This window comes from Pelodiscus sinensis, chromosome 1, assembly GCF_049634645.1.
Source record: "Pelodiscus sinensis isolate JC-2024 chromosome 1, ASM4963464v1, whole genome shotgun sequence".
NCBI lineage: Eukaryota > Metazoa > Chordata > Testudines > Trionychidae > Pelodiscus > Pelodiscus sinensis.
The window spans coordinates 227,990,129-228,015,017 of NC_134711.1; the positions used below are offsets into that span (position 1 = coordinate 227,990,129).

Consider the following 24,889-nt stretch of genomic DNA (forward strand, 5'->3'; position numbering starts at 1 on the left):
AGCATGCTGCATTTGCGCAAGAGGGCCAGTGTAGACAGCACAGTACTGTTTTGCGCAAAAAAGCTCCGATGGCTAAAATGGCGATCGGGGCTTTTCTGCGCAAAAGCGCGTCTAGATTGGCACGGACGCTTTTCTGAAAAAAGTGCTTTAGCGGAAAAGCGTCCGTGCCAATCTAGACGCTCTTTTCCACAAATGCTTTTAACTGAAAAGTTTTCCGTTAAAAGCATTTGCGGAAAATCATGCCAGTCTAGACGTAGCCTATAGAGTATACATAGACAAGGGATTACAAGGTCTCCAATTACAGGTTACATGCCACATCACATTTTGCATAAAGCATTTTCGAGTTAAATAAATTTATATTCCAACATACCTTTCCATAAAAATATGGAGGCAACTTCACATGCATATCTCCCTTGTATGTTCCTTGGTAGTATGTTCCCATGGTTTGTACAACAAAAACTGTAGCAAGTTGGTGGAGCTTATGTTTCTATTTGGTATACTACCTTACCATCTTAAAGGTAAAAGCCAAAAGGTTCCCCTTACAAGAGTTTCATATAAGCAGCAACAGAGTCAGAGCAAAACTACAGGTTCTACTCTGGAAAAACAAAGTTAATTACAGCAGAAAATTGATAGGAAATTAATTGTTTCAAGTGGCATTAACCTGGTATTAGAAAAATCTGAACCTTGTGGCAAAATATATATGCTTTATTGCATGTGAAATCATAGCTGGACCATCTGCAAACAGTGGGAACTTGGGCTTCACCGCAGACTCTAATCAGCTTTGAAAAGTTGAACATTTCTTTATTTCATCGCTCTTGCTTGGCTCAAACTTGCTCCCTCTGAGGTGGAAGACCCAGAATCCAGTCCCCCTACTCTAAAGACCATTTAAGCATATACCAAAAGTGAAACAGATTCAGAAACCCTTGAGAAAGCCCCACAACAGAATATCCTATAATTTACTAGTCAGCACTAGTAGTGAGCACTGCTAGTGAGAGGTGGGGGAGTGGAATTGAATCAGCACGGTAAATGTTATAAAGTTGCAGTATACCTCCTTCCACTATTGTGTATGGCACGAAACAGGCATGAACCTCCTCACAAAGAAATGTTTTCGGTGCCTAAACCACCTGACTCCAAGAATTTCCTGGTTGTGAATCATCATCAGAGTTAGGAGCCTGACTGTAGCCTGGATTTAAGCATCCAATTCCATGAGAAACAGGCTTAGCACAAACCCCTTTTGTCAACATCTCCCTTTGGCTTATTTAAGTGGGTCCATGTCCATGTGTTGGCTTTTGTGGCTTATGTTCTTAGGCATTTGTCTCACTGTAGATTTGTGGATTGCCTGTAAGGGTATGTCTACACTACCCCACTAGTGCGAACTAGCGGGGTAATGTATGCATACCGAACGTGCAAATGAAGCCTGGGATTTGAATTTCCCGGGCTTTATTTGCATAAGCCGGCTGGCGCCATTTTTAAATGCCGGCTTGTTCGAACCCCGTGCCGCACGGCTACACGCGGCACGGGCTAGATAGTTCGGACTAGCAAGCCATTCCGAACTATCTGTACGCCTCGTTCCACGCCTCGTTCCACGAGGCGTACAGATAGTTCGGAATGGCTTGCTAGTCAGAACTATCTAGCCCGTGCTGCGTGTAGCCGCGCGGCACGGGGTTCGAACAAGCCGGCATTTAAAAATGGCGCCGGCCGGCTTATGCAAATAAAGCCCGGGAAATTCAAATCCCGGGCTTCATTTGCACGTTCGGTATGCATACATTACCCCGCTAGTTCACACTAGCGGGGTAGTGTAGACATACCCTAAGTTAGGAATTGTGACATTCAACATTGCAGTGGGTAAGATCCTTTTTACACTACCATGGGCAACTTCAGCTATGTTATTTCTTGTAGCAGAAGTTGACATACTTAGGTCTGATTACCATGGTATTTTCACCACAGTAAGTCGACAGCTGATGCTCTCCCATTGACTCCGCTTACTCTTCTCATTTTGGTGGAGTACCGGAGTCAATGGGATAATGCTCAGAGGTTGAGTTATTGCATCTACACTAGACTAGATGCAATAAATCAACCCCTCTGGATCTTTCACTGCCTGTTGAGCTAGCTCATAGTGAAGATGTGCCCTGTCTTTTTGAGGATGTAGGCCTAAGACCCCAGTATTGCTTTCACTGTAGTCAATGCACAAACTCATAGCTCTATAGTTATGAACAAATACCTTCAAAAGGCAAAGACCCAAACAACAGAATATTCAGAGGTCTGCACATACAAAATTTGTATCTGCATCTGCAAAAATGAGCCATGAATATATGTGAATATAACATAGATATAGATGTGCAGGATTCTAGATACTGAGTTTGTATCTGCAACTATATCAGCAAAAATGAGCCACAGATATCCACATCCACATATAAAGTGGATATCTGTGGATTTGCAGGGCTCTAAATACTCATACTAAACTTAATACATTCACATTAGGTCTAGTATAAGGTGACCACTGTTGTTGTATGGAAATAAGGGAAAACCCCACAAAAAAGAAGAGTGCTTTATTTTAAGGGACATTTGGGAAATAATATTTTAGGCCGGTTCCCCACTGCTGCTGGTGACACCTAAGCTTAATCTGCAGGCAGGGAAGGATATAGGGCAGGGTGAGTGGGGCGGCTGCCCCGGGCCCCGCGCTTCAAGAAGCCCTGCGCATGCGCCGTATCAAAGGGGGGCCCCACGAAATTGTGCTGCCCTGGGTCCCACAAAATTGTCATCTGCCCCTGCCTGCAGGCATCCTTAACTAGCTCCCCATGACTTGGAAAGGTTACACGACCTCTCATGTCAAATGAATAAGGTCAGTCTCTTAAAATAAAATATTAGCCATCCTAATCTGGTACTACAGGTTTTAGAAAATAAAACAGGTGTCGCCAACTGCTCTCCCCATCCATGGAGAATTGTGTCAGTCAATCTGTATTGTATTCAGACGTCCTGCTAGTTCCCTAGAGCAGTATTTCCCAATTGGTGCTCGGGAGAAACCCTGGGGTTCCGCGAAGCAAGACTAGGGGTTCCACGAGGAGCCGGCACTCCCCTGCCCCCTCTGAAAGAGAGAGAGAGCCGGCTAGCCAGCAAAGGCATGGGCAGCGAGTTGTATGGGCTTATGGTGCTCATGCTCCACCAATATTTGGAGCTGGAGTGAGCCCCGGCCCCCCCGCACGTCCTCCCACCCCGGCCCCAAAGCATCTCTCCCCCAGCCCCGTCCCTGGCCCGTCCCTGCTGTGCGCAACCTTCACTGAGCTCCCCCTTGCCAGCTGCTGCTGCCTTGCGCAGCGTGCTCAAACTGGTGGCCGGGGAGATGCCCGGGCGTGACATAACATCATGGCCCGTGACTTTAAAACTGCTGGGCGCTGTGTTGCACCATGCAGCTGAGTTGCGGGTTCAGAGTCCGGGGACAGAGCGCAGACTTCAGCCTCGTAAAGTGAAAGGCAGAAGGAAGGGGAAGGGCTGGGAGAGGAAGGGGCTTGTGCGGAGGGGGAGGGGAGAGGGGGAAGAGAAGGGAAGGCACCAAAGGGACAGGGTGGAGGAGAGACTCTACCAGGGAGCCAAGTGCAGACAATGAGGAAAAAAGCAAGAGGGGAGGTGTCAGTGGGAGCGGGACAGGGTGATGTTGGGAGTGGAGAGGGTAAGGACATTGGGGGCAAGAGGGGAAGGGGGAGGTGCTGGGAGAAGGCTTGAAAGAAGAGGTGGGCATGAGGAAGGCCGGGATGGCGCAAGTCATGTGTGAGGGCACAGAGGGACATGAGGGGAACGGGGGCAGAGGGTGGTGAGGGGGTGGGCATCAGGGAAAAAGAGGGCAAAGGAGGTAGGGGCAGTGAGGGAAGGGAGAGGCACCAGGAGGTTGCAGGAGTAAGAGAAGGTGCAGGTGCCAGGGGATTCTGGGGTGAAGCAGAAGGGCAGACACCTGCAGGGGAGGGACCAGCACCAGAGGAGAGATGCAGGGCTGGTTTGTAGAGGGAGGTGTTAGAAGACGGGATGAGGAGGGGTAGCTCACATGATCAGAGTGGGGCTACTGGAGGACTGGGTACAGAGGGGAGAGAAGGGATGGTGGAGGGGGGCAGGTCGCAGGAGGGCTGAGGGCAATGAGAAGGGCAGGAGTTAGGACAGCAGAGGAGGGTGAGGAGATGGGAGGCAGCAGGCACCAGGGGAGCTGATGGAACAAGGGGAGGAGACATGGCAGCAGAGAGAAAAGGTAAAGGTTTAAAAATATGTATTAATAACTTGGGTGCCACTGTGGCACACCCAAACAAGCCACATGAACTCAGTACTTGCGAGCTGTGCTTTTGCACAAGAGCATCTATGGCAGTGTGGATGTTCTCTTGCCCAAGAAAGCGTCGATGGCCATTTTAGCCATAGGGCTTTCTTGCACAATAAATTCATGTTGCCTGTTCACACTGGCCTCTTGCGCAAGAATAGTTGCGCAAAAGGGCTTATTCCTGAGCAGGAGCATCATAGTTCTTGTTCAAGAAGCCCTGATTTCATACAGTGTACTTGCATAAGAACATGCAGCCAGTGTAGACAGGAAGCAAGTTTTTGCGCAAGAGCGGCCACTTTGGCGCAAGATCGTGCCAGTGTAGACACAGCCAAGGGGAGGGCAGGAGGGAGACAGGGGCAGGGAATCTGCGCTGGCTCAGCATGTCTGCATGGTTTGGGGGAAGGTGCAGGGAAATTGAGCTCAGCTGGGTTGCAGAGTGGGGAGCTCTGGGGAGCTGGACTGGGCTGCGGGGTGTGTGTGTGGGGGGGGCTCAGAGCTCAGTTTGGCTGCAGGAGGAGGAAGGTACTGGGAACTGGGGCTAGACTCAAGGGGGGAGGGAGGGGCAGGGAACTGGCACTTGGCTCAACAGTTTTGGGGAGTTTGGGAGAGGTGCAGGGAAACGGGGCTCAGCTGTACTGTGGGGGAGACATGCAGGGAACCAGTGCAGGGCTCAGCTGGGCTGAGGTGAATGGGGGAGGGCATACGGAACAGATGGGCAGCTCAGCTGGGCTGTGAGGGGCTGCAGGGAACTGCTGCTGTACTCCCTTGGATTGTGGGGGATGGTTTTGGGGGAGGTGCAGGGAACCAGCAGGGGTGGGCAGCTCAGTTGGGTTGCAGGGGATAGAGGTGCAAAGAAGCCTAGTGGGGGGGGGGGGAACCAGGAGCCCTGAAATGACCTTCCCTGGTCCAAAAATCCCTCATCTGGGACCAGGGCAGGTCCAGAGGGTGCCAGATCAGGGAGGTCCAACTCCTACCCAAGTCCCCTCCCTGTCCCTGGCCCCAGGACCCTGCCAGTCACCTTAGTGCCCAGCAGGACCATGTCCCTGACCCCAGCACCCTGCCACCTGCCTGCCCCAGCACCCTGCCACCTGAGCCAGCATCCTTCCACCCAGCAGCACCCTCTCTCCAGCCCCAGAACACACTTTCACTCTGTCCCCTGCCCCCACCAGCACATTTGGGACCACATCAGTGAGGCTTGGGGTTTTTTGGAGGGTTGTTGGGTTTATTTTGCATCTCACTTGTGTGGCCCCAACTGACTTTTCTGTGGGTCAGTGACCCTTGACTCAAAAAAAGTTCCTTACCCCCGTCATAAATAAAGACAACGCTAAAACCTTTTGAGTTTGACATAATATTTTATTTAAAAATGAAGCCTGGCCAACAAGCCCCCAATTGGGTCCAAACCCCCATCTCACTGCAACATCATAACACGCCTGCATCACCTGACCCCAAATCTGAGCCTGTCATACACTGGAACCCCCTGTCCTGAGCCTCTTACTTCCCTAAACTCCTGCATCCCCACATCCTCGTCTTCTGCCACAACACTCCTGCCCCATCCACACATCACAAATCTGTGTCCGGAGCCCATCATTCTCACAACCTCCTTGCCCTGAGCCCCTCACATATTCAACCCAAACTCCTGCACCCTCACATCCACAGGCCTGTGACATGCTCGGCAACCCAACCTTCCACCTGAGCCCAGCACTCCCTAGCCTGGAGCCCCCTCCCTGAGCCAGCATCCCCTTCTCCTGCATCCAAATTCCCTCCCAGAGCTTGCACTTCTCACCCCTTCCCACACCCAAATCCCTCATTCCCACCCCAGAGCCCGCACCTCCTATCTCAACCCAGGGAGAGTGGATAAGGGCTGGGGATGGCAAGTGATGGAGAGGAGGGGAACAGAGCAATGAGGCCTCAAGAAAGGGGGGGGCGGGTCGTGAGGAAGGAATGTGATTTTCATGCATTGGTGGGGATTTTCCCTCCCCTCCCCCTTTTTTTTTTTGCTTAACAAACCTAGGGGCTCCTTGAAATTCTGGAAAGCTGAAAAGGGTTCCTCGGCCAAATAAAATAGCGAAACACTGGCCTGGCCTGGCGTGTCCCCAATCCCCCCTCCCCTCTCTCCCGCAACGAGGCCCATCCAGCACTTGTATGCGGGGGAGGGAAGGGCCCCGCTCTAGGCGCTGCTGCGCTCACTTCCCACGGCTGCAGCTACCACTTGGCGCTGCTGCTGCGCCGGGGCCCTGACATTTGCCGGCGGCCAGTGGCGGGATTGGACATGGCGGGGGGGAGGGGCCGAGTCTCCTGAGCTGCCCGATCTGGCAGCCCCCGGAGAGCCGCGCGGCGAGGCCGTTCCACGGGCGGGAGGGTGGAGGCGACACAAGGCGCGCGGGGCTAACGGTCGAGCTCGCGCCGCTGCAGCCTGTTCCGGCGCGCGCGCACGTCACACCCCTCTGCGCGGGGCGGGGTTTGGCACCTCCCCCCTTCCTTACCCCTCAGGGCCCCTCCCCCACTCCCGGCCCCGCTAACTAGGGGGGTGGAGGCGACTGTAAGCGCGTCTCCCCTGGCGGCAGGAAACTGCCCGACCCCAAGATGGCCACCGCGACACCCGGCAGGGCCAACTTCCGTGTCCTTCCCTCCTCCCCACCCCCTGTCCAATGGGAAAGGTGGGGGACTCTATGGTTCCGGGCGGAAGGTAGAGCGTCCTGATCAGGAGCGCGGCGCACGCCGGGATACCCTGCTATGCCCGCGAGTCCTCCGAGGCTGCGCCGCGCCGATATTCGCGTTTCGCCCAAGATGGTGGCGCTGGGCTCGGGGTGAGAGAGGCTCAGAGCGGGCCCTGCCCACCTCCCCGGCCGACCGCCGCCACTGCCAGACCCCCAGCCCGCCCCGCCGGCCTCGCCCGCCCTCCGGAGCCGCCGAGGCCGCAGCTCCCGTCCCCGCGGCGCAGCCCGGCCCGGCCCAGGCAGCAGCGGCGCCGCCTCCCCCGCCCCGAGAGCAGCGCGGGCCCCGCATGAGCCTGGGGGCAGCAGCTGCAGCGTCAGGCCCGCGCCGGGGAGCAGGCCGCAGCGCACAGGTGCGTAGCGGGGCGGGGGGAGGCGCGGCCCGGAGACGGGCGCCGCGGGGCCCAGGCCCGCGTGTCCCTGCTGGGGCAGTTTCGCTTTCGTCGCTGGGCTTTGCAGGGAGGCCTCCGCAGTCGGGGTGGGGCGGGGATGGGGCGGTCGGCGGGAGATGGGGCTCAGTGGTGGCCCCGAGGCCGGCGGGTGCGGGGGTAGAGTGCGGGGTGTCCGGGGGTACATGATGTAGGAGATCTCCCAAACATGGGGCTGCTGCTTTGTGACTGGGGACGGGGGGTGAAGTGGAAGCACGACCCAGTGCTTTGGGCAGTAGCTGGGGCGACTTCAGGGCCCTGCTCTGTCACCCACTTCCTGTGTGACCTTGGGCACGTCACTTAGCCTTGCTGGGTAAGTCTGTGCGGCCTTTTGGAACTGACCAGGAGCAAGCGTCCCAGCCCGGGAGCAACAGGCTTTGGATAGCAGGGCTTGTTCTGGTGCTTTAAAAACTGCTGCATAGACAGTGCTTAGAAGTTGTGGTGTGGGCTGAAGCTGGGTTTTTGACACCCTGGCCTCCACCCTGACCCCGGGCTTCACAGCATTGTCCACTCACCTACTTTCAGTCTGTGAACCCAGGCCATGAGGCTTTCTTCTGTGGGTTCCAAATTATAAAGAACTGAGACACAATCTTTAAAGTACAACTGCTAGAGCTATAGACAAACTTTATTAAATTGATCAGTTGTGTGTATGTAAACTATAAACACAAACCTTAAATGCTGATCTTGTTAAGGTTGTTACAGCTAAGGAAAGCTTTCCTATACTTTCTTAGTAATTTTGTCTTGAGGTTGTAAGCATCTTTGGGCTGGAAATGTGTTCTGGGCATCACTATGTGATCTGACACCTGTGTGTATGGACTTCAGTGGGCCTCTGTGTACACACACACAGGCCTGCTAGAATCAATTTGCTGGATCTTAGTCTTATTGGTACAGGACATCAAACCTAAGGTATCTGTGGCGGGGGGAGTGGTGGAGGAACAGTTTTAGGGCAGAAATCTTGATGGGTTTTTTTATTGTATTTTATTGAGACGTGCCAAGCAGTTTTTGTGTGCTACCAGATAGAACAAGTAATATAATACATCATGTGAACTGAAAACACAAAAAAGCTGGGAAACAGAATCTGTATCTATTAAACCTATCATTTTATGATACTATGAAAATGTTTATTAGTGTGTGTGAACTGTAATCACATTTATCTTGTAACTTAAATCTCTCAAATGTTTGTATATGAAATTAATTTGAATGACTTTCCAAAATAACTTCCATCATATTGACTTATCTGAATATGCAGATTTTAATTATTTCTAATTCTTGTCACTTTTATTTGCACATTTCTGTCAGAATAACTCTAGTTTTGTGCCAACTGTTCTAATATTAAACCACTCTTAAAACAATTGATAATGATATCATAAGGTAATCTAGTGCACTACTCATCACAGTGGAGTTTAAAAGAAGATATTTGTTCTGTCTACATTTCTGTTTTCCATCACTACAGTATTAATACCTCCCAAAAAATTTTAAATTAAAATGCATAAGAATGGTAATACTGGCTTACACCAGTTATCCATCTAGCCCAGTATCCTATCTTTTAACAGTGACCAGTGTTCAGGTGCTTCAGAGGGCATGAACAGAATACAGGTGTCCCCCAACTTGTGACACAGTCAATTCCCGGGGAAGTGTCACAAGTCGGGGGCATCATAACTCAAACCCTCATTTGCGATAGGTGCTGTGTGCCATCGTAAACGAGGGGCTGAGGACAGACCTCTGGGATTTTCAGCCCCCTCCACTCTTACAACCATTTTTATAAGTACAGGGGTTATAACTTGGGCGGTCGCAACTTGGGGGTTTCCTGTAGATAATCAAGTGATCCCTTTGATGTCTTCTGTTCCCAGCTTCTGGCAAACAGGCTAGAGCCATTTAAGGGCATGATATGCATACCTGCTCAGCCATTGAAGGACCTCTCCATGAAATTATCTTGTTCTTTTTTGAATTTTGTTTTATTCCTGGCTTTCAAAATCGTTTGGCAGAGAATTCCACAGATTAACTGTGTTGTGTGAAGAAATCCTTCCTTTTGTTTGTTTTGAACCTGTGCCTCTTAATTTTATTTGGTGACCCCTAACTCTTGTGTTATGAGGAGTAAATAATACTTTCTTATTTATGTTCTCCACGGCAATTTTATAGACCTCTATTGTATCCCGCCTTAGCTATCTCTTTTTCAAGTTGAAAAGTACCAGTCTTATTTTTTTTTCTTTATGTAGAAGCCCTTCAATTACCCTAATAATCTTCGTTGCCATTTAGGGGTGTGAATGATGAACTGGTATGCATCACTGTTAAGTATCATCATCGCGGTTAACTGCTGGGGGCTGGAACAGCCTTCTCCCACCCTCCACAGGAGGCTGCTCCAGCCCAGAGGGGCCCATTGTGGGTGGAGGGCGCACTAGCCCGGTCGGAGCAGCCTCTGTCCTCATCTGGCCTAGCTCAGCAGCCCCTGGGTGGTGGGGCCCCCCTACTTGCCTCCATGTAATCAAGTTAACCAGTTCAACTTAACTTTTAACTGATTAAACGGAATTTTACATCCTTATTGGCCTTTTCCAATTCCAATATATATTTTGAGATCTGGTGAGTATACATGTATGCAGTATTGAAGATGTGAGCATGTTGTGGACTTCTATAGTGACAATGATATTTCCATTCTTTTTATTTATCCCTTTCCCAATGATTTGCAATATTAGCTTTTTTGACTTTTACTAATGTTTAAGTAAAAATATTAATCTTCAGTTCTTACAATTTGAAAAATAGTTTTATTTGCTTGTAACTTATTTTTTGTTTCGATTTTAATGTGAGGGTATATGTGCTTCTGTATCTGAGAAAAGGCGTTATTGAAGGAAATGTAGGTTGAAGAAATTAGTTGGATACAGTAAAAGCTGTGTTATCCTGCCCCAAATCATCTGGAAAGTTCTATAAAACTAACATTTCTGATCTTCATTGAAAGTCCCATTGGCGTGGGGCCAGAAAATTCCCTACCTCACTCCGTGTGGCTACCCAGAAGTGGTGACCTGTCCCTGCTTCTCTTATGTGAAAAAATGGCCATGGAGGCTCTGTGCACTACCCAAGTGCTGGCTCTGCAGCTCCTGTTGTCCAGGAAATGCATCTGATGAGAGCTGTGGAGACAGCAACTGCAGGCAGAAGCAGCATGTGCAGAGCCGCATAGCTATGCATCTGCCTAGAAGTAGCAGGGGCGCGTTGCCACTTGCGGGGAGCACAACCTGAATCTAGGTCTGTAAAATCTCATTTAATTGGTTAATCCATTAGATGTAATGATTATCTGGTTAATCAATTAAAGGGAAGGTCATTATTTTGATTAACCCTTCCTAGATCTGGCACTGAAACCCCTCCTGTGTCCTAATGCCCTGCCCTGAACTCCCCCCCCTCCCCCCCCCCCAGCTAGACCTGCTTTTCAAGCCCAAACCCTGCATCCTCTTCTGCACTGCTTGGCCCTAGCCTGGAGCCTCCTCCTGCATCCTCAACTTCTCATCTCTGGCCTACCCCATAGCTCATACCCCCCCCCCCCCACCCAGCTGGAACTCTCACCCAGTCCCACACCTAACTTTTCCCCAGCCAAGATTCCCCTTGTTTTTGGCTTTACCCCAGAGTTCTCAGTCTCAGCCCAGAGCCTGGAGCCCCTACCACAATCCTAATTCTGACCACAATCCTAATTCTAACCACAATATTTGACTTATCAGCACCCCGCCCACCTCCCCCCCCCCCCCCCCGCAAATCCTCCAACATGTTGGATAACAAAGACTTTATTGTATTTAGCTCTGAAACTGGTGAGGACCGTGGTCATTATTACTTTTTGTGCGAGTGAATTCCATTGGATAAATCTAGATCCTGTAGAAATTCCAGCATTGTACCTCTTTCCTTTAAAAATGCACACCAGTTTGTTTATAACTCATTCTACATATTACTGCAGTTACTTAAAGACAAATGTCAGCGATGTTCCCTGTGATTGGCAGCTAAAAACTATAAAAACTAACTAATTAATGGGGATGTAAAAATGTGTTTAAAAATGTAACCATGTAATTGCTGAAAATCATACCAGTTACACAGTTACATGCACTGTGGGCTCTGCAGTAGGGATATTAGTTACCAATTAATTTAATAATCATGTAACTGCATCAAATCTTGGTGGTCGCACAATTATTTGATAGTCCCTTGGGGTGGGGATAGTAGCCTGGGTACTTTTGGCTCCACTCGTGGGGAGCCCCCTGTCACTTCGCATTGCTGCCAATGATACAATATTACAGAACTTTGTAGCCGAGATAGATGTTTCTGAATTGAAGCTACACTTTTTGCATGCAACTTCTTAAAGTAGAATTTTGGTTGATTTCAGAAGCTATACAATAAGGATATGATAGTGTAACCATCTACAGTAAACTTCCGATAATCCGGCACCTTTAGGACCCAGGGGGTGCCGGATTATCAGATATGCCGGACTATCAGAAGGGGGGGCTATGAGGGGTCTGGAGTGGGGTGGGAGGGGATGCCACCCCAGACCCCTCAAAGCCCCCCCTTACAGTAGTCCGGCTCTGCCCCAGGCGTCCCTGATTCAGCCGCTGCTGGTCAGTTTCAGCAGCAGCTGAATCGGGGATGCCTGCAATAGAGCAGCTAGGGTGCTGCCGGGTTGGTCCCGCAGCGCCGAGGGGCAGCGCTATGGCACCAACCCAGCAGCACTCCAGCTGCTCTTGGGGACGCCTGGGGCAGAGCAGCTGGAGTGCTGCCGGGTTGGTCCCGCAGCGCCGAGGGGCGGCGCTACGAGACCAACCCCGCAGTACCTCAGCTGCTCTGCTCCAGGCATCCGGATTCAGCCTGCTGGTGAAACTGACGCTGCTGGTCAGTTTCAGCAGTGGCTGAATCCCAACTCCTGGGGCAAAGCAGCTGGGGTGCTGCCGGGTTGGTCTTGTAGCGCCGCCCCTCGGCGCTGCGGGACCAACCCGGCAGCACCCCAGCTGCTTTGCCCCAGGCATCCCCAAGAGCAGCTGGGTTGCTGCCGGGTTGGTCCCGCAGCCCAGAGGGGCAGCGCTACGAGACCAACCCCGCAGCACCCCAGCTGCTCTGCTCCCGGCTTCCCCGATTCAGCTGCTGGTCAGTTTCAGCAGCAGCTGAATGGGGGAAGCCTGTCCGGCTGCCCCAGCACTTCCGGGTTCCTGATGGTGCCGGACCATCAGGAGTCCCGGAGCATTGGATGCCGGACTAATGGAGTTTTACTGTACATGTTTTTAACTGATGAAACTGGTTAACCTTCAAGGTTACATGCTGGCTCCCAGTATGTGCACACCAGCTCCCAGGAAGCCGCCTACCTTCCTCCCCCCACCATGCTGACTCTGTATCAGAAGCAGTAAAGGGAGAGAGGCCGGGTGGGATCCCCCCCATCCCTGTGTGTAACAGCTGAAAATTTCAGCAGTTACATATTTACTTGATTAAACACATTTGAACATCCCTACTATACAGTTGAACCCTTTAAATAAACCATGCTCACTTGGAAAAAGTTAGAAAGCATGATGGTGATGTTATTGCAAAATCTTAATGGGCTTATCTGCCCTATGATACCTTCTAAATTTTCACACCATAACTACCACCAATCCCTGATAGTTGTACTAACATAGACGGGTTATTTGAATTTTAACTAACACCACGTCAACTAAACCAATATACCACTGTTGCATTTTCAGTCCATAGACTCTGAAAAGCTGTGCATCTTGTATATGGCTAACATTTTTCAGCTTCATTTTTTGTAATAAATAATAGAGGAAAACTATTGTTCACTTATTTACTCTAGAAAAGTTTTCTTACCTGTTAATTTACACATCTCACAAAACCTGCTGTAGACATCAATGTATCACTGTAAGAAGTATTTAATAGCTTAATTTTTACTATTTAATAATCTGCCAATTTAAGTGTTGATTTACAAATGCATCATGACACGATAGGTGGGTTATTTTAATCCTGTATTCTTGCTTCAGCAACTTCAATAATCCTTTGGATATGACACTTGTAATGGTTGATAAAATATTATTTGAATGTAAAAAAATCAAGAAGTCTGGTTGATGTGCAACCACACCTTTTCTGCATTGCAAATGTATTTTCTCATCTATTTACCTATTTGTAAAATAGGTGTATACTTATATAACTTATTGAGGTATTCTGAGATATTATGTACATTACTTTGACATCTGCCATAAAAAGCAGTTTACAGTACATAAACTATTTGTGTTAAAGCATACACAAACTATAGCTGTACTTTTCTTCTTTCTCTCCTATCTCTCAAAAATATTATCAGTGAAAGCTGAAGATATTCAGAACTCATGGGATTGGGTCAGTGTAATAAATTAAGCTCAGAATGAATTAACACACAAATTCTCATGAAGGAATAAGTCCTTCCTACAGCTGGTGGTGATAATCGGGTCCACTTGTAGTTCCCTCTTAGTAGATTATTCATGTAAGCCAGGGCTACTCAACATGGAGCCACAGCCTAAGTGTGGCCCATGGCCCACGGTGCAGTTTGGGTTTATGCAGGGCTCAACAAGCAGCCCACGGGTGGGACCCTTTGAACATGGCCTCCAATGGAAACACGCTCCTCAATGGCAAGTCAATATAATGATCTTCCATTGATACGCATTTTAGTAGTTAAATTCCTGGACGGTCATTGTTCATTAAAAGTGCTGTCATAGGTGGAAATCGGGTAAATATTGCATTTTATTACTATCAGCAGAACAGACTTAAATGAGGTGTGTTCTGTAGTCTTGCTTTAATCTTTGTATTCATGCCTGTCAGTGTGGTGAAAGAAGCTATTTGCGCATATATATATATATATATATATATATATATATATATATATATATATATATATATATATATATATATATATATATAAAATTTGCAAGTATATGCAACCACACTTAAGTTGCGGTCCTCGGCATCTGCTGTATCATTGTGGCCCCTGGAGCTTCCAAATTGAGTAGCCCTGATGTAAGTAACCTGCAACAACTTTGACATAGAGCCCATGAGTCCAGAGAACAAGTACTTGTACTACTTTGGTGTGTGGTATTCCTTGGGTTATCCTTTCTGCTTTTGTCTTGCATATAATGAAACTGCCTGTGCACTATAAGGGCTTAATTTTCAGAGGTGTTGGGCATTAGCATTTCTCTCTGATGTTAATTGGACTTGCTGTTGCATGTCTTTTGATTTCCTTTCCACCACCTCTCTACAAATGAATGGAAAAGTGGTTCCACTGATGCTCCTTTGTCTCCCAGTCTTTCATGAAGTAGGGATTTGGCATCTTATACACACATACTTGGGACAGGAAAGTGACATAAGATATGGTGATATTCAAACTGGTTACTTTGAGTGGGTGCTCTATAACAAAGGAGACAGTGCAACGTCTCTGTAGGGGGTTGAACATGAGAAAGTTTAGGTGTTCAGTTTTTCTCATAGGTATGAAACAGGCCCACCCTTCTCTCCAGGAATATTCATGCATGTAGTAGCTAGATCTCCAGAGGCATTTAGGGAAAACTGCCAGTACTTTACTGTATGTCTACACTGCAGTAAAACACTCCTGTGTCTGCTGATATGCGCTCACAGATCTCAAGTTGCAAGGTTGTAAAATTGCATTGTAGCCCTTCAGGATTGGGCTAGAATCAGGCTTCTGAGGTTCCAGACCAATCTCAAATACAGGCAGTCCCCGGGTTACATGGATCCGACTTACATCAGATCCCTACTTACAAACGGGGTGAGGCAACCCCGCACTAGTTGCTTCCCCCCAACAGACCAGGGAGATAGGAAGCTAGCACCCCCCCCCCAGCAGACCAGGGAGACAAGGAGCGGCTTTTCTCAGCAGACACCTCAGCTTGAGAATAAAGGACTGAGGGAAGTGAGGTGTGGGAGAATAAAACTGAGCTCTGGAGAAATGTTTGGCTAGAGTTTCCCCTACAATATGTACCAGTTCCGACTTACATACAAATTCAACTTAAGAACAAACCTACAGTCCCTATCTTGTACGTAACCCGGGGACTGCCTGTATCTACACTGCAGTTTAATTGCCCTGCAGCCTGATACCTCGAAGCCACAGCAGCTGTCAGTGGCCAGCTGCAGGTGTTTCATTTTAGTGCAGAGAGACCCTTAAAGTTTAATGCCTCTTCTGGCTGCTACTTTGTGCTGTCATGGATGAGATGTTTCCAAGATCTACCTCCTAACTCTGCAATAAGGGAGAAGCATTAGACAAGGACCATTGCACTCTAATGTTAACTGGAATTTTCTTGAAGGAAAAAATTCCAAACGATCAATGAGATCCTGAAGAGAGGAATTTTGCTTTCATTACCAGCTTGAGGAGGTAGTCAAAAGTAGTAAACATATGTCTGGTATTGTGTAGGTAAGAGATTAAATGAAATAAAAATAACTTCACTTTTTTAGGGAAGATGACAGTACTGAACATGGAGAGAACAGATTTGAAATAGAGGAAGCTTGCAGATTCCTTAGACTGCGGCATGGAAACAGGATTGAAGGAAGCAAATGTGAGAAATAAGCCAGGGTTGAGATTTAATAGTAATCAAGATAGAAAAGGTTCTATTGCTACCTTTACTTCTATGCTGCTGCTGATGATGATCATGCTCCCTTCACAGCAGAGCATCAGGAAAATGGTGGCTTCCTGTCTGGGACCCCAGCTCTGAAGGTAGCCCCCAGCCAGAAATAAGGGTGAAAATTACCATATGCCATCTATACTTCTCCACTGCTGCATGTAGATCTGGGCCCTCAGGCAACAGCTGCCACTTCCCAACCACCCAGCTCTGAATGCAGCACAGAAGTAAGGGTGTTAATATCACAAGTCCCCTAAAATAACCTTGGGAGGGCCCCAGCATCTCCCTTTTGCATTGGGACCTCTAATTTGAAACACTGGTCTACCCCATGAAATCTGTATACGATAGGATAAAAGCACACACAAGACCAGATTTTAGGCTCCATGACAAGTATATTTCAGGGCCGTGAATTTGGTAGGGCCCTACTTGTATAAATTAATAGATCTGTAGATGCGAGTATATTAATTAATTTTGACACGTGGGGAGAGGAAGACTTTCATGTAAAGAGGAGGGGGACAGATTGTGGAGCAGGGAATAAAGGATAAAATGGCTTATTAATTAAATTATAATAAAATGAAACAGTAGTTTAAGAGAATAGATTCATTAGAATGAAGAAAAATATGTTCCAGGAAGTAGTGATCTGCTTCTGTTTTAGGCTCCCCTAAGACATTCTCCCAAACTAATTCTAAAAAAGCATTTCATATCAACTGGAGGAAAAGGCCAGTTGATTAAATATAAATGCCTCCTTTTTAACCATCGTTATGTAGGAATGAGGAGGTAAGTTGTCACTGTGTTTGACTTTTTATTTTTAAAAGTTGAGCATGCTTCCTCTTATCACTTTTACAAATCCCCTGGTTGGAAGAAACTAGAGATGGTGTCAGCTACTTCAGTTTTTTTCTGCTACCTTTCTTCCCCTTTTCCACCGCCTTTTGCAGAATTGTGGAGAACCCAGAGGAAGAGCTACAATTGCTCAGCTGAGTAGAACTATGTAGGGGGTGTTTTTGAATCCTCACCTCAGCAGCTGAGGCAAGAGGAGTGAGCCACCCACATCTTTGAAGTATCCTGCTGCCTTTTTTATTTATTTATTTATTTATTTATTTTTAGGGGTTGGGGGAACTGTGTTTAAGAGAAACTTCTGAAACTAATCTGAACAGAAGACTTGGGCTTTCCTTGGTAGGTGAAAGAGACTTTATAGCCTTGATGTGTGCATTTGTTGTTGGGGGTGTTAGGTACATGATTATTTAATTACACTATAACAGCATGAAACTTTGGTCATTATACAACTATTCAATAGTCCTTGAAGGTGGGGCTGGAAGCCAGTGCACTCTGGCCCCGCTCCCAGGGAGCCTCCTGCAACTCTGCACTGTTGCCTGCCTGTCAGAGGCAGCAGTGTGGGGTGGCGGGCAGATACACTTCATGAGGGGAGCTGGTTTAAAAAAAACAGCCTCCCACCTGCCATCCTACACTGCTACCTCTGATAGAAGGGTAGAGGCAGCCTCTGTCCACAGGTGGTCCAAGCTCCCTGCAGACAAGGCTTATCCACAGCAGCAGTCCCTGTCCACGGGGAGCTCGCGACCCCCCCCATGGAGAGGAGGAAGAGCCCCAGGCCCACCATGGATACCTTACTCCCTCCCTCCGCCCTGCACTGCTGCCTCTAATAGGAGGAGGCAGCGAGGGCGGGGAGAGAAAGTGCCGGAGAGTCTATGGAGCCGGCACACACTGAGAGTAAGCTTAAAAGTTGGCTCCCCACGTGTATTGGCTCCCACATGCCCCCCTCACCCTCTGTACTGCTGCCTCTGTCAGATGCAGAGGTAGCGGGGGTTGAGGGTGGGAAATGCATGTACAGTAAACTTCCGATAATCTGGCACCTTTAGGACCCAGGGGGTGCCGGATTATCAGATATGACGGACTATCGGAAGGTGGGGCTATGAGGGATCTAGGGTGGTATGGGGGGAATGCCACCCCAGACCCCTCATAGCCCTCCCTTCCGATAGTCTGGCTCTGCCCCAGGCGTCCCCGATTCAGCCGCTGCTGGTCAGTTTCAGCAGCAGCTGAATCGGGGTGCCTGTGGCAGAGCAGGTGGGGTGCTGCCGGGTTGGTCCGGTAGCGACGCCCCTTGGTGTGGCAAGACCAACCCGGCAGCACCCCAGTTGTTCTTGGGGATGCCTGGGGCAGAGCAGCTAGGGTGGTCCCGCAGCGCCAAGGGCCGGTGATACCGGACCAATCTGGCAGCACCCCAGCTGCTCTGCCCCCGCGTCCCCAAGTCAGCCACTGCTGAAACTGACCAGTGGCTGACTCCGGGAAGCCCGGGGCAGAGCAGCTCTGCCTTGGGCTTCCCAGAGTCAGCTGCTGGTCAGTTTCAGCGGTGGCTGAATCGGGGAGAGCTGAGGTGCTGCCGAGTTGGTCCCGCAGCGCCGAGGGGCAGCGCTACGGGCCCTACCGGCAGCACTCCAGTTGCTCTGCCCTCAACTTCCCCGATTCAGCTGCTGGTCAGTTTCAGCAGTGGCTGAATCGGGGAAGCCGGGGGCAGAGCAGCTCCAATGGTCCAGCTGCCCGGAACACTTCCGGGTTCCTGATGGTGCTGGACCATCAGGCGTGCCGGACCATCAGGTGCCGGACCAATGGAGTTTTACTGTAGTTGACAGGATTAACTGATAAACCCAGGTTTATTGGTTAATCGTGTAGATGTCTACACATTGACATCCCTGTTTGCTGTCTCATAGCTACGTGAATTGTATCTAGCAAAGCAGTAAATTAAGCTTCCAAGCTTGTCATTTGAAGGTGGTCTGTAGGGTTTCTTTGTGGACTAGAACTGAGGAGTCAGATACAAAGTGATCTCTTTGTAAAAGTGTTCACCCACCAGTAATATGGTGTGTCTGTCTTTGAGTTGTTTGGGGCAAAAAGATAAGGGAAACTCTACAATCTCATCTTCAACAGACCCAGTCCTGAGACCTTCTACATGTTTCCTAAGATACATAAACAAGGGAACCCAAAAAGACTTCCCATATCTGGCCACAGCACTTACTAAAGGAGTATTAGAACTCCTATCCTTAAACCGCTCACCAGACAAAGGGCCAGATTCCACCAGAACACAATCAACTTTCTTTGAAAACTGTAACATTAACATCTTCCATCAGAACACCATCCTTGCCACCATGTGTGTCACTTCTCTGTAACCAACATCCCTCACAATGACAGCATCATTACCTGCCTCAAATACTTACAAGATATAATGGACAACCATAAGATATCCACAACAAACTCCTCTCCAAACTTATACTCCTCTCCAAACTCATACATTTCATCTTCACCTGTAACAGTTTTACATTCATCCTCTGAACAGACAACCTAAACTTCGTCATAGATTCCCACCACCGCTTCAATAAGCACCACCCATTAAACTCTCAAAACACTCCCACATGAGCATCAACTTCCTTTGCAACTTAATCAGCTTCAATAATGGAATACAACAAAGACCCCATGAATCACCACACCTTCTTTCACAGGTCCAGTAATCCTTCAAATGCATCAACAAATCTGTTTGACTGCTAGGGGCTCATGTGTCATAGAATATGCTCTAAGAAGAAAGTCTGGTATATACTCCTTAACACCACCTTCACCAAACAAGAATGCTGCACCGGAGAAGTAGATCACATCACGGAATGTGTCACCCAAATATCATGCGTGATCTTTCTTCAGTGCAGAAATAAAAAGCACTCTGGCTATACCCATCTGGTTATCACCTACCAACCCACTGTGGAATCATGTGGCGTACTGTCAAATAGATACAACTTGTACGCAATGGGTACAACATTCTGAAAAAATCTTTCCTGAACTTCCTCTTCTAAGCTTCAAACAACCCCCAGTCACTCCAAATTTATCACACAGGGCTCACCAACTGAGGCACAAAACCTTGCCAGAACATCAGTTGCAAAACCTATGGAAATATGTGGATATTTCTCCACTGCTACAACAGTTATTGCTTAACATAACTCACCTTTCAAGATGCATTGGTTCTAAACATACCTATCACAGCCTCATCCAATGCACTAAATGATCCAGTAAAAACTACTTGGATGAAACTAGACAATCACTATGTGCTCAAAGGAACTCTTACAGAGTAATCACTTTGTGAAAAGTTCTCTAGATCTGACCTCTCAGTCCTCAGCGTAAAAAAGCAAACACTCCAAAAGACAAATCTGAAGTTATGAATTTAAGCTTTCAACAGACATTAAAAAATCATGAACTGAATAGAAACTCAGGATTTATGGCTTTCTATAACCCACTTGATTTCCATACTTCCCCCCCCCCCCGACCCCCAACCCTGCATTCCTTCACAAGTGACTGGAGAAGTGTTAGCAAGCTACTTCCTTGTATGATCCCTTGAAATAAGCAATCTGTTTCACCTTATATTTAGCTGTGATGCTCTTGATTTCCTTTCTCCACTACAAACTTATATAGACTCAAGTTACATTGATACATGGACACCAAAGTTAGCCATCACTTGTGCATGTACATACTTGGCTTCTGTCAGCAGTGTGCATATTCACCAAGTGTGCTTGTATCACTGTCAAGTGCAATGCATGATGGATAGGCATATCATTGCACAACTCACCACCATTAAGTGCATAACATTTCTGGAAGTTTTGGCAATGCATGATGGAGCCAAATGACTTGCATGGGATGACTGGTAGCATGACTCAGATTTCCAGTTTGCAGCTGCATCCATTCCATAATATTAGCCTACTATTCTTACTTTTTTTTTTACCAAATTCCACAAACTCATGAAGTCCTCCTGGCTGTTTGCCATCTCTGAAAGAATCATGGAGTTTGCACAGCTCTGTGCTATTGTCATGACTATTAAAAGCACAGGGCGTACAATCCTGGAGCACCACAAGGAAAAACAAATGAATAGGGAACAGCCTTCCTTGGAGGCTAGATGACTGTGGGACAACATAGGAATGCAGGGGCACGATTCTAAAAAGGCAAAGGCACAAAATGAGCTCAAACTACCTACGGGAATAAAGGGAAACAAGAAGAATTTTTATAAATACATTAGAAGCAAGAGGAAGACCAAGGACAGGGTAGGCCTACTGGTCAGTGAGGAGGGAGAAACAGTAACAGGAAACTTGGAAATGGCAGAGATGCTTAATGACTTCTTTGTTTCAGTCTTCACCGAGAAGTCTGAAGGAATGCCTAACATAGTGAATGCTAGTGGGAAGGGGGGAGGTTTAGAAGATAAAATAAAAAAAGAACAAGTTAAAAATCACCTAGAAAAGTTAGATGCCTGCAAGTCACCAGGGCCTGATGAAATGCATCCTAGAATACTCAAGAAGGTGATAGAGGAGGTATCTGAGCCTCTAGCTATCATCTTTGTAAAATCATGGGACACGAGAGATTCCAGAAGACTGGAAAAGGGGAAATATATAGTGCCCATTTATAAAAAGGGAAATAAGAACAACCCAGGAAACTACAGACCAGTTAGTTTAACTTTTGTGCCAGGAAAGATAATGGAGCAAGTAATTAAGGAAATCGTCTGTAAACACTTGGAAGGTGGCAAGATGATAGGGAAGAGCCAGCATGGATTTGTAAAGAATAAATCGAGTCAAACCAATCTGATAGCTTTCTTTGATAGGATAACGAGTCTTGTGGATAAGGGAGAAGCGGTGGATGTGGTATACCTAGACTTTAGTAAGGCATTTGATACGGTCTCACATGATATTCTTATCAATAAACTAGGCAAATACAACTTAGATGGGGCTACTATAAGGTGGGTGCATAACTGGCTGGATAACCATGCTCAGAGAGTAGTTATTAATGGTTCACAATCCTACTGGAAAGGTATAACAAGTGGGGTTCCACAGGGATCTGTTTTTGGGACCAAAATACAGGGCTATGTAGCACTTTAAAGACTAACAAGATGGTTTATTAGATGATGAGCTTTCGTGGGCCAGACCCACTTCCTCAGATCAAATAGTGGAAGAAAATAGTCACAACCATATATACCAAAGGATACAATTAAAAAAATGAACAGGCATTTTTGAGACCGGCTCTGTTCAATATCTTCATCAACGATTTAGATATTGGCATAGAAAGTACGCTTAAGTTTGCAGATGATACCAAGCTGGGAGGGGTTGCAACTGCTCTGGAGGATAGGGTCATAATTCAAAATGATCTGCACAAATTAGAGAAATGGTCTGAGGTAAACAGCATGAAGATTAATAAAGACAAATGTAAAGTGCTCCACTTAGGACGGAACAATCAGTTTCACACATACCGAATGGGAAGCGACTGTCTAGGAAGGAGTACGGCAGAAAGGGATGTGGGGTTATAGTTGGACCACAAGCTGAATATGAGTCAGCAGTGTAATGCTGTTGCAGAAAAAAGCAAACATGATTCTGGGATGTATTAACAGGTATGTTGTGAGCAAGACATGAAGTCATTCTTCTGCTCTACTCTGCTCTGGTTAGTTGGAGTATTGTGTCCAATTCTGGGCACCGCATTTCAAGAAAGATGTGGAGAAATTGGAGAGGGTCTGGAAAAGAGCAACAAGAATGATTAAAGGTCTAGAGAACATGACCTATGAGGGAAGGCTGAAAGAACTGGGTTTGTTTAGTTTAGAAAAGAGAAAACTGAGGGGAGACATGATAGCCGTTTTCAGGTATCTAAAAGGGTGTCATAAGGAGGAGGGAGAAAACTTGTTCATCTTGGCCTCTGAGGATAGAACAAGAAGCAATGGGCTTAAACTGCAGCAAGGGAGGTTTAGGTTGGACATTAGGAAAAAGTTCCTGTCAGGGTAGTTAAAAACTGGAATAAATTGGCTAGGGAGGTTGTGGAATCCCCATCTCTGGAGATATTTAAGAGTAGGTTAGATAACTGTCTATCAGGGATGGTCTAGACAGTATTTGGTCCTGCCACGAGGGCAGGGGACTGGACTTGATGACCTTTTGAGGTCCCTTCCAGTCCTAGTATTCTATGATTCTATAGCGAGAACCAATTAAAGGTTGTTGGAGATCACAGAGCAACTCTAGACAGTGAAGCACTGCTTCTGGGCCTGAGAAACACACTGACAGGTGGAATGGCAATCATAATGCTGGTTTGGTATGATGCGCAGCAGCTTCAGAATTTTTGGATGCACAAGGCCACATTTCTAGGTCTGCACTGAGCTCATCTCAGAATACAGGGACACCAAAATGAGAGTTCCACTAGTAGTAGAGAAGTAAGTTGTGATCACACTGTGGAAATGTGCAATTCTAGTTTGCTACTGGGGAGTCAGAACATTGCCTGCAAGGGCAGTTGCAAGTGTGCATGGGTAGTAATCAACTCCAGCTATGCAAGAATGTGACTCGGGGCTACTTGCAAGGCATAGTTGATGGATTTGTAGCACTGGTGTTCCCAACTGCAGTGTAGAGAGAGAGATGGTGCCCACCTCCTGGTTTTGCCACCAGACCACCTTTCTACTGAGTACTTCAACAAAAAGGGCTATTTTACTATGATTATGCAATCCATTGGTAGATCACTGGGGATGCTTTACAGGCGCCAAGTTGGGCTGGTCAGAAAAGATACAAAACATCTTTAAGAACATAGGACTCTTCAGAAACTACAAGCAGGGACTTTTTTTTCTTGACCAGAAGATTTTGAGTAGATAAAAATGTTGAAATGCCTTTAGTGATCGTGTGAGGGATTCAGCCTTCCCTGGCACATGAAGTCAAAATACCTGCCACCTTGACAACATCAAAGAAACAATTTCAGCTATCAACTCAGCAGATGAAGAATGATGGTTGAATGTGCTTTTAGTCATCTGAATGGTCACTGGCTTCATTACTCAGAAGATTGGACTCCCAGTGATATTTCAGAGCTGCTGTATCCTTCATAATATATGTGAAACAAGGGGGGGACTTTCCCCCAGAATAGAGGTGGAAATGCTGTCTGCTGTGTTTTAACACCCAGTTAATAGGCTATTAGAAGAACTCAACATAGAGCTGTACTGTTCCAGGAGGCTTTGAAAGACAGTAAGCCAGAGTAGTGTGTGGTGTACTATGCCTCGCCTGGCCCTGCTCTTTCTGTGGCTTGATAAGGATCATGTGGTGACTGTTATACATATAGGAATATAATGTTTCATGCACCTATTTTGTTTCATGTGATCCTGTGAGTGGTAAGTTTTCTGGTATGAACTGCTTTTCCACCAGAACAATTCAGTCAGTCCAAGAGAAAGCAGGTGGATTTTAACCATTTACTGAAACTACAATAGAAGTAAGTACAGTCTCATTGCCTGTTGAGTGGTCCAGTGAGACATAGGAGTTGCAGGCAGATGTACCATTTTTGCTATTTAGAGTTTGTCACCACTCCACCACACAGAAGCTTTTAACACTTCCCTATATAACCAGTGGGGAGGGGGGGATCCACTCTCAAGTATCACAGAGCTGGAAGAGACCTTAGAAGGCCATCAAGGCCAGTCCCCTGCCCAAGCCAGAACCTATCCCAATTAAATCAACCCAGCCAGGGCTTTGTCAAGCTGGGACTTAAACATCTCTAGGGATGGAGACTCCACTACTTCCCTAGGTAACTCATTCCAGTGCTTCACCACCCTCCAAGTGAAATAGTTTTTCCTAATATCCAACCTGGACCTCTCCAACTGCAACTTGAGACCATTGTTCCTTGTTCTGCCATCCATCACTACTGTGAACAGCCTTTCTCCAGCCTCTTTGAAACCTCCCTTCAGGAAGTTGAAGGCTGCTATCTCATCCCCCCTCACTCTTCTCTTCTGCAGACTAAATAAACCCAACTCCCTCAGCCTCTCCTCATAGGTAATATGCTCCAGCCCACTAATCATTTTGGTTGTTCTCCGCTGGTCCCTCT

General features: G+C 47.4%; 1 protein-coding gene across 5 annotated transcripts in view; it reads left to right on the plus strand.

Annotated features, from left to right (window-relative positions):
* Positions 1–6,992: 6,992 nt before the first annotated feature.
* The window catches only part of UBE3A (ubiquitin protein ligase E3A), an 89,595-nt gene continuing 71,698 nt past the window's right edge, over positions 6,993–24,889 (plus strand). For all 5 annotated transcript variants that reach the window (XM_075916491.1, XM_075916509.1, XM_075916485.1 and 2 more), the window contains exon 1: positions 6,993–7,364. The gene's annotated coding sequence lies outside the window, so the exon portion shown is untranslated. The remainder of the gene's footprint in view (positions 7,365–24,889) is intronic.